The sequence below is a fragment of the Rhipicephalus microplus genome, chromosome 5 (genome assembly GCF_043290135.1).
Source record: "Rhipicephalus microplus isolate Deutch F79 chromosome 5, USDA_Rmic, whole genome shotgun sequence".
Lineage (NCBI taxonomy): Eukaryota > Metazoa > Arthropoda > Arachnida > Ixodida > Ixodidae > Rhipicephalus > Rhipicephalus microplus.
This window is the reverse complement of record NC_134704.1, coordinates 77,609,653-77,620,795: the sequence shown is the minus strand read 5'-3', so window position 1 is coordinate 77,620,795 and position 11,143 is coordinate 77,609,653.

Sequence of the window (11,143 nt, the reverse complement as noted above, 5' to 3'; positions counted from 1 at the left end):
GGGAACAGTACAACTCAGTCGTCGCACTTTGCAGAGCTCCAACAGAACCACAGGTCACTATCCACGCCTCATCTGTGATCCGACGTCCACTAATGTCAAGCACCATTCGCTACTCATCGTTCGTCACCAATACGCGCACACTTGCACTGAGCCAACATAGTCAGAGTTCCTCTCTTCGCCGCTTCCGATGATTCTGCTCTGTCGTCGCGTAACGTCTGTTTTCACTCGCACGTGCTGTACGATTTCCAGAGCCGGCGGAAAGCAACGGATAAAGTAGACAATGCCATTAACTTCCGCGTATTGTCGACGGTTTGCCACCCGGCATCCCTGCTCGATGCTTGATAGGGCGCGTGAGTCGCATTTGGACGGCCCTCGCTCTTTCAATGTCAGGCTCGCAGGCTGCGGTGCCGCCATCTGCGGGGCTCAAGCGAGGTTTCGCGCAGCAGGTGTGTTTCCCTTGTTAAGGCAATGCCAGTGTCAGCCGTTGCTTGCCTCTGCTCACTTGCATATTCGAGGTAAAAAAAAAGAAAACATTTGTTTTCGTCTTTTTTGTGCACTGTTAACTGCCGTTGAAAATGAGGTTTCTATAGTTTGAGCGCGCGACCGACATTTCTCGAAAGCACAGTTCGACCGGAAGCGAGCAATATTGAAGGAACCGATGATGCCAAGATCTGTCAGGAGCCTGCATTTTTTTTAGTGGATTGACACCAAGCTTCGCGGCTTTCTGTTCTTCCTTTTTCCTTCTTAGTCGGTGTGTTGCTCTAATAGCCAATGTATGCCGCTTAAACGAACCGTCCTTTCACGTTGCACCAAACCAGCCGTTGACGCTCATCCGTCGGACACGCTTCACTTCATTCGCTGCGCTCCGCGCCGACTTCGGTTTCACATTCCTCCTTTTTGTTTTGTTTGAGCCTTATTGTTTCAGCTAACAGCAAGGCCGTACTAGCGAGTGCGCCGCTACGGTGTGCTCATCAGTTCCTGACCGAATCATCATCGCCGAATGTGGCGTGAACACTAATTCTCAGGAAGGAAAAAAAAAAAGGCGATGACATATCTAGAAAGAAACTGACATAAGAAGGAGATGAGGTTTTCTAGTTATTATAAAGTGTGCAACAACCAGAGGGCTTCTTTACCGAGAAAAAAACAAAACATGACCGCTCCCTCCGTCAAAGGAATCAGTATAACACGAAAGAGAAACGTGTCTTCATAGAAGTAGTGCTTATAGTATAGGCATATCTGAGAGCTTGGACAATTTTTATTGACTTTTCGCAGCTATAACAGCGTTATATAACGTAGACACAGTCACGTTAACGTCAATTGGCTTGCCTCAATCGTGAGTACTACCACCCATGATCATGATTTAACCGTTGTGGTAACAAGTTGTTCACATATACCTGAAGACCGCGTATTGTTAATCGCACACAAAGATGACATCAACAAGCACACATTAAATAACACTGCTACTCCATATGCGCGTCTTCAAATATCGCCAGTTATGGAGAGGAACATCACGGTGTGCGCTTCTAAAACGTACTTCAGCGTTCACGCAGAATCCGCTTCATCGACGTGGGATGCAGAGGTTCATAGCTTGAACCGCGAATGCGCGCGGGCGTTCGCCGTCCTGCTGGCAACAGTTTCGCTCCACCAAGGCACAGCGTTCACCCGTCGACACCGTTGCCTACCTGCAGTGCTTGCTGCACCAATTTTATTGAATAAGCCGGCGCTATCACACTCGAAGTGGTCAGTGGTTGCATGTTGGTGCATGCAACCACTGACCACTTCGGTTGCATGTTGTTGCATGTTGTTGCATGTTGGTGCATGCACCAACATGCAACCGTTGGTGCATGTTGTTGCATGCACCAACATGCACCAACGGTTGCATGTTGCTGCATGCAACCGTTAGTGCATGTGGCAACTGTACGACTTCCGCAACGAGCTGTCACGTACTAACACGAAGCGAGAGGCAAGGAACATAACGGCTTTGGCAACCCTCCACTAATCACTCGGTCAGAAGTTTTTCATTGCTATTGTGGAACTTTAACTACGGCCTCCAAAATTGTGCGCCAGCGCAAAATTTCGGCCGCCATGTTTTACCTGCGTTGTGCCGCGTTGCTTCTCATGAGCTTTCACAGACGGCGGCAATTTTAGGAGACTATATGAGGCGTTTTTATTTCTAAGAAAGCCAAATGCACTTTAAATAAAACTGAGAAAAACTTACTTTTTTTTTCTACTGACAGTATGGTTGGGCTTGCTCAAACAACTTTTTGCCAGTATGTTCCTCTTTCTCAAATATTGTGGCTAAAATCTACATAGCTAAATATCGTCAGTATTGTGAAGTTTGCATTTGGCTCATATAGATTGAAACACTTCATTTCAACATGAATTAGCTTGTAAAATAAGTATAAAACGGTTCGAACGTACGGTATAAAATATTTTGCGATAGAATTGAAATCACACTTGTGCTTCTATCGGTGCCATGCTTCGACGCATGGGCGTAATTGCGATTACTAGACTTGAAGAGCGAGTGGTCCTTCCTGGCAAAAGGCACACCATTCTGGACTGTCAGCAGCGTTCTGTTTTTGTTACTGACATCTATTGATAGCCTTGAAGAGTGTTTCAGAAGTTTTATGCCATGCCATTCCTCAGCACTTCTTTTTCTTCTTTAGGCAATACATATATAGGACCTGATACTGTTGCGATAAAGTCGAAAAGAATCACTAAGATGCGAAAAAAAAACTAAGCAAGTCCGCCTTTACAGTCTTTACAATCGAGTTTTGTCATTGAACATCATGTGCTTCAGTAAGTGCCAACTCGGGCTAGAAAACCTAGTTGTAGAACGTAAACAGAATAACAGAGCAACTAAGACGCAAATAAAACATTTTGAGTGGGACCATGTTAGTTGTTTTGATTGTTTGTTTGCGCAGTGCTGGTTTAATGAATTCGGCCCACTTTGATTGAAACGGTGCGAGTGCTTGGCTCATTTTTTGATTATAAACTGCTTTTTTAAGCTCATGATGGAATGACGCAGTGCCCCATTTCGGTTTTAGCTGTTGTGGAAGTTAAGGATACTTAGGCATGCTTTACTTTTCACAGAAATTTAGCCTTGTTTCGGTTTCTGCATTTGGATCTTAAAAAAAAAAAAAAAAACCTCATATGGTATACTGATGTCTGTGGACATAACGAGCGCCCTTATGAACAAAGTTGACAGTTGCTGCTCGAACGACGCAGCCCCCCCCCCCCCCCCTTATCCTCCCTCAGTTTCTAGTCATGTTTCTTCGCCTGATTAACGAAGGGCGGGGTGTTTACCCACTGCTTCAGGAGCCGTTGGCGGCACGCCCCGTGCTCGAATCGGCGTTATTGCATGCACCCTTCGTGTGACAGAGATGGCTTGCTCGTCTCATGCCTGCTTCAGCCGCCTTCATCCCCAATACTTGCGCACTTTTACTAGCGCATAGAGCATACGTTGCGTGGAGCGATGTTATCTATTTGGACTTTACGCGGAACATGAAGGCGAAGGCGACGGCAAAAATGCATCGCAAGTGTCCAAACAATACGTACTGTGTTGCGCGACTGAGAAACGGACAGAAGGGGACTAGATAAAACACAATTTTTTTGCAACTCATTTCAGGTAGAGAAGATTAGGTGTTAGTATAAATGAATAATAATAATAATAATAATAATAATAATAATAATAATAATAATAATAATAATAATAATAATAATAATAATAATAATAATAAAATTTTGTTCTTGGTCAAGTGCCGGTCACCCTTCGTCGTAAACGGGATGTTCTTACACCACACCATCCATTGTCATGTAAGGAACTCGCATGGTCCCTTCCCAACTCGCCTAAGATGACACGGTGGTGAAAGTGACCTTATTTTTCGTCTTCCCTATCACATGTATTGATTCCCCACACCAATCTATCCGAAACAGTGATGTATTAAATTTCACGCCTGCCCTTATGCTAGTGACGTGTGAATCGAACCGATTCCAGTTTTATGAAATCAAACATTTAGCTTTCGGGTGTATTTAGGCATGTCACTCTCAGGAAAGTCGTGGAAGTTCACTGATCAATGAGGAGGAAACAGTGGAAATTATCCCGCACCTGATTATGAATTCGTATTACCGCACTACTACCCCACGCTTCCCGAAAATTTCCTGAAATACGCTACAAGTAGGAAGATTACGCAATTGTTGGCAACCGTGCATTGGACTGCTTTTTATTTGGAGTGTTCAATATTGATGCACTACGGGGAGAAACAAATACGGCAGGCTTATTTGCACTTGCCACATCACGTGGTCAATGCGCATTCGCCTTTTAAGCTGGACTAAAATGACTCAGGTTACTTCATCAAAGTTGATGCGGGAGGAGGTTGCCAACCGTAGGGCAATTATCCTTATTGAATCGGAACTGCTCACTGAGGGGTATTCCCTAAATATCCTTTGTCAGAGATTTTAGCCCACGGCTAGAGTAGCGGGTGACCTTTACGCCGTGGTGACAGATTGTACGTGCACAGGCAAAGCCTGTTGCGGCAGCACTCACGGTAGCGGCACAGAGCGGCAATTGTATGCTAAAACGCTTCGTTTGCCGCCAGCCTGATTAGGCATCACTACCGGAAAATGGTCTCTCTGTCCGTCGTTTCCACTCACGCGTTTCCTCCGTCAACCGAGCCCGCCAAACGAGTGGAAATCTCCTATACTGATAATCCAGTCTAGGTACTCGGTCATCTCCTGCCAGTTCCTTTCCGTTCTTATCCGTTCTTACGTTACATCACTGTTGCTCATAAAATGGCATTGCTACAGCTTGAAGCTTCGGTATTTGTTGGGGGGCAAGTTTACGCCCACTGTCTATACTTTCTTCAGATCCATATCAAAATTATTAGATTTTTATACCTGTGGACGAAGTTGGGTAAATATCACTACCTATATGTGCCATTCTTCTCACCACTCCCACAACACACTACGCCCACAACTCACCATGACGCCCACTTCATCCGCTTAACTCATCCCCACATCATCCCCACTTCGTTTAACATACTTCGTTTCACTTCACTCAAAACCCCACTGCACGCCATCAGCTTTGCAGTTTCATCAGTTTTCACTAAGCGGAGCTGGCTGTATTTTTTAACCATCGTTTTCGTTGTTAGCAATATTGTTATGCAGTAAAACATATACGTAGCTGACATATCGTAGCTGACATATCAGTGGTCAGAAGACGACAACGAGGAAGTAGTCTGTCGGTTGTGCGTGCTGTCTTCCATCTTAGTCGACGCCATACGCATCAGTTTGAATATAGATTTTAAATAGACACGCCTCGTGTAATTTCCACGTAACATCTTTGTGGTGGACGTGCTGGGTACTTCCCCGTCTTCATCACGAAGCTCCGCAACGGCCGCATCATCATAGGTCCAATCATGTCACAGGTTGAACAACCATCGTCTTCACCACCTGCCCCTACCGTGACTTCTACATACGTCGTTCTACCTCCTGCTCGTGATCCCGGTGTATTTTCCGGTCAGGATGGCTTTGACGTCGACAAATGGATCAACCGGTACGAACGGGTCAGCGCAAGCTATAGGTGGGACCCGACTCTTACGCTTGCCAATGTGCTTTTTTGCCTCGATGACCCACTGCGAGTGTGGTTCGAGACGCACGAAGCGGAGATTACGAGCTAGGACTCCTTTAAAGAGAAGATCCGCGACCTTTTTGGCGACACCGTTGGGCGGCAGATCGCAGCGCGGAATTAACTGGCGGCTCTTGCACAGACGACGACGGAGTCGTACGTCGCGTACATTCACGATGCCATCAGCCTATGCCGCCACATTGACGAGCACATGAGTGAGTCTGAGAAAGTGGCCCATGTGCTGAAAGGCATAGCAGACGACGCATTTAATCTTTTAGTTTACAACGACGTTGCCACCGTCGACGCCATCATTAAAGAGTGCCGGCGGGCCCCGCCGCGGTGGTCTAGTGGCTAAGGTACTCGGCTGCTGACCCGCAGGTCGCGGGTTCGTATCCCGTCTGCGGCGGCTGCATTTCCGATGGAGGCGGAAATGTTGTAGGCCCGTGTGCTCAGATTTGGGTGCACGTTAAAGAACCCCAGGTGGTCGAAATTTCCGGAGCCCTCCACTACGGCGTCTCTCATAATCATATGTGGTTTTGGGACGTTAAACCCCACATATCATCATCATCAGAGTGCCGGCGGTTCGAAGAAGCCAAGAGCCGCCGTATTACTCAGCGATTCACCCGGCTGCCCAACACGGCCGCAACCTCATCGTGTGAAGCCGCCCGCCAGTCACCCACGTATGACAACGTCACAGGCATCATTCGTCGGGTAACCGAAGCCGCCTGTCCAGTTCCTCTTCAGCCACCCGTTTTCGCAACACTCGCCTCTGACCAACAGCCATCGGTGGCGTTAATACAAGCTGTGGTGAGGCAGAAGTTTGCGAACCTCGGCCTTCCATCAGCATGTTCCTTGACTCGCCCTGAAGTCCCGTCCTACTCCCGAGGACACGCTCGCCGTTCACCTCCAACAATGCCTTTCCGTAACCCTTCGGAATGGCGAACACCCGACGACCGGCCTATTTGTTTTTCCTGCCACCAGCCTGGGCACATTTCTCGCAATTGCCGCCGCCGTTGGTCAAACCAACCACGTCAGACTTTCTCTACCTCGGCGCTCATGCATCCAACGACCCCTCGACGTTCAGTCGCCGCACCCTTCAATTTCTATTCGTCGTCATCTTACGAGCCTTCCACTGACGCCCCTTTGCCCGGACCCTGACGCCCCTTCATCCGGTCGCCGCAGCTCTCGCTCCCCGTCGCCGCTACGTCGCCAATCCAGCTCTCCGCCACCTTGGCGCTTTTCCTCGCCGAGCTTCTCTAGACAACCGCAGCAGGAAAACTAGATATTGCAGCTTATAGAGGTGAAGCTGCAATACCAATGACGGCCGAAAATCCTCTACTGACGCTTCCCACGCACCATAGCCTGCTTGAAGTAGAAGTCGACCATGTTCCTGTGACCGCCCTCATTGACACAGGTGGGCACCTGTCTATTATGAGCGTTTCTCTACGCTGCCGCTTACAAAAGATTATGACGCCATCTACGACGCAGGCAATACGTGTTGCCGATGGCGGTACTGTACCAGTAATCGGAATGTGCACTGCTCGTGTCGGCATTGCCGGTCGTCACGCCGTGGTCCTTTTTGCCGTAATAGCCTGCTGCCCTCATGACCTCATACTTGGCCTTGATTTTCTTTCGGCACACTCGGCCTTAATTGATTGTTCATCTGGTACCCTCAGCTTCGATCTACCAATATTTGCCGACTACTCTGCAAAGCCCACCAGCCGCTTGAGCCCAACCACTTTCGTTCGCCTGCCACCTCGAGCCGTCACGTACGTGTCTTCGTCATCGACCCCTCCCGTTCCTGACGGCGATTATATCGTTACGCCAATTACTGACGTTCGGCTGACGCGCAGTGTTACTGTGCCCTATACCATCGCGACCATAGCGGATAACTGTGTGTCACTTCCGCTCCTTAACTTTGGTTTCACCCCTCAAGTGTTGCCCTGCCAGATGTGTCTAGCCAAGCTAACTGCCATAACAGAGGACGATGTCAGTGTTGTCGCTGTATCTGCTCTTGATCGAAGCGCTGTCTCACGGTCATCCAGCTCAGATGATGGTATTTTTCGAAAAATGATTGGATCGGAGCTGTCACCTCACCAGGCCGACGCTCTTTGCCAAGTTTTGGCCTCATACAGTGACATTTTCAACACCGACGATCGTCCCTTGGGCCAGACTAAAATTTTCACTCACCGAATCAACACTGGTGACTCTGCGCCCATTCACCGTCGGCCGTACCGCGTGTCAGCGTCCGAGCGAGAAGTGATTCAGAAAGAAGCGGCCAAAATGCTTACGAAAAACGTGATCGAACCATCAACGAGCCCTTGGGCATCTCCCGTGGTATTAGTAACAAAGAAAGACGGCTCATGGAGTTTCTGCGTTGATTATCGCCACCTCAACAAAATTACCAAAAAAGACGTGTACCCTCTACCACGCATTGACGATGCCCTTGATTGCCTCCATGGCGCAACCTTCTTTTCATCTCTCGACCTCCGATCTGGCTACTGGCCAATTGCTGTAGATGACATGGACCGAGAAAAGACTGCCTTCGTTACTCCTGACGGTCTTTACCAATTCAAGGTCATACCATTCGGGCTCTGCAACGCGCCAGCGACCTTCGAGAGAATTATGGACATGCTCCTACAAGGATTTAAATGGTCGACATGTTTGTGTTACCTGGACGACGTGATCATTTTCTCACCTACGTTTGCAACCCACCTTGAACGACTATCGACCATTCTATCCGTATTTCGACGGGCCGGCCTGCAGCTCAATTCCTCCAAGTGCCACTTCGGTCTTCGTCAGATTACCGTATTGGGTCACCTTATTGACGCTGCCGGCGTACGGCCAGACCCGGCGAAAGTATGCGTTGTAGCAAACTTCCCAGTCCCACGCTCTGTCCATGATGTTCGCAGTTTTGTGGGCCTCTGCTCCTACTTTCGCTGGTTCGTGAAAAACTTTGAGGCACTCGCACGGCCACTCACCGACCTTCTCAAACAAGACGTCCCATTTTCTTAGGGCCCTCCTCAAGCTGACGCCTTCTCTCAGCTAATCACCGCTCTAACGACACCTCCTATTCTTGCACATTTCGACCCGATGCTCCTACAGAAGTGCGAACAGACGCGAGTGGTCCCGGAATCAGTGCAGTTTTGGTGCAAATTCAGCGTGGCAATGACCGTGTAATCGCGTACGCAAGCCGTCTGCTTTCTAAGTCTGAACGTAATTATTCTATAACAGAACGGGAATGTCTCGCTATTGTTTGAGTGGTTTCAAAATTCCGTCATTACTTTATAGCCGCCCTTTCCGTGTCATCGCAGATCATCACGCGCTGTGTTGGCTTTCTTCTCTGAAGGACCCCACTGGACGACTTGGTCATTGGGCATTACGCCTACAGGAGTATTCCTACTCGGTTGCTTATAAGTCTGGACGTCTCCATCTGGACACCGAACACCGATTGCTTATCCTGCTACCCTGTTGATCAGCCCGACGAACCAGACATCGAGCCTAGCCTCAGCGTCATGTCAATGTCCCAGTTTCTTCAGATTGGTGATGAACAACGTCGTGATGCTTCTCTGCGATAACTTATTGACCGTCTCTAATCCGCTCCGAACGACACGTCACTTCGCGTGTACGTCCTCCTAAGCGGCACGCTGTACCGTCGTAGCCTCCAGCCAGACGGCCCTGAGCTCCTTCTTGTCGTGCCGAAAAATCTGCGTTCAGCCGTGCTGCACGAGCTTCACGATGAACCAACTGCTGGTCATCTGGGTGTATCTCGGACGTACGACCGCGTGCGTCGCCGCTTCTTTTGGCGTGGTCTCACCCGGTACGTTCGCCGTTACGTGTCCTCCTGCGATAAATGCCAACGTAGGAAGCGACCTACTGCGCCCCCGGCTGGACTTTTTCAACTGATCTCCATCCCAACCGAACCTTTCTTCCGTGTTGGTATAGATCTTCTCGGTCCTTTTCCCGAGACAAAATCGGGCAACAAGTGGGTCGCCGTTGCTATAGACTACGCGACAAGGTATGCTATCACTCGAGCGCTCCCCACCAGCACCGCTACTGACGTTGCGGACTTTTTGCTCCACGACGTCATCCTACACCATGGTGCTCCTCGCCAATTACTCACGGATCGCGGCCGCGCATTTTTGTCCCGTGTAATCGACGATCTTCTGCGCTCTTCCTCGACGCACCACAAGCTGACCACTTCCTACCATCCCCAAACAAATGGCCTTACCGAACGGCTAAATCGGACCCTAACGGACATGCTCGCGATGTATGTGTCCTCCGACCACCATGACTGGGACCTGCCACTACCTCACGTGACCTTCGCGTACAATTCTTCACGCCACGACACTACTGGTTATTCACCCTTTTATTTGCTTTATGGCCGTGATCCGAAGTTACCACTCGACACCCTACTTCCAACCACTACAACGCCGTCAACCGAATATGCACGCGACGCTATTGCTCGTGCCGACCACGCACGTCAGATCGCCCGCTCTAGACTTTCGGCTTCGCAAGCCACTCAGAAAGCCATCTACGACAGCCGGCATGCTGACGTTCACTTCTCACCCGGTTCTCTTGTTCTCCTGTGGTGCCCAGTTCGTCGAGTTGGCTTATCAGAGAAGTTGTCTCACTACATGGGTCCTTACCGTATCATCCGCCAGGTAACCGACGTCACCTATGAGATCATTCCTGCATCTGAGACCACAAGCCTGCCTGCAACCACACCCAGTGATGTTGTGCACGTCAGCAGGCTAAAACCTTACCACCTGCCTACTGAAGACCGTAGTTAATGTGCACCGAGACGGCGCTTTTACCGCCGGGGGGGGGGGGGGGGGGTAATGCTACGTAGCTGACATATCAGTGGTCAGAAGACGACAACGAGGAAGTGGTCTGTCCGTTGTGCGTGCTGTCTTCCATCTTAGTTGACGCCACACGCATCAATTTGAATATAGATTTTAAATAGACACCCGTCGTGTCATTTTTACGTAACAATATTATACCAGACACGCAAAAACTTGGCTATTCTTGCTTTCAGGCAGTTTACAGTGACGACGACAAAGGACATGCCCAGCACTCGCCATGCAATGGCTGCATCTGGCGCATTTGTACCTAAATTCTATTACAAGGGCTACTTTTAGCTGCAACACATTATTACTTTCAAAACATTTCCCGATAAAACAAATATCAGTTGCGTTGCCTAATTACCCATTGTCATCAGTACAATTTTCAAAGTACACTTTACTTTCTCGAGTAGGAGCGTGTAGCCAAAGTTTCGTTACAGGGGCACAAGTGCACTCGCTCAAAGTGGCACTCAATTACACCAGGAATAACGTTCGCTTTAAATAAATCAACCACGCAATTTTTTGCTCATAACTTTTATAGGGACACTCACTCCCTCACTTACTCCCTCACTCACTTCCCCACTACCTCCCTCCCCCTCACTCACTCACTCACTCACTCACTCACTCATTGAGCGAACATTATTTACATGTATTGCACTGACGTAAGACAAAA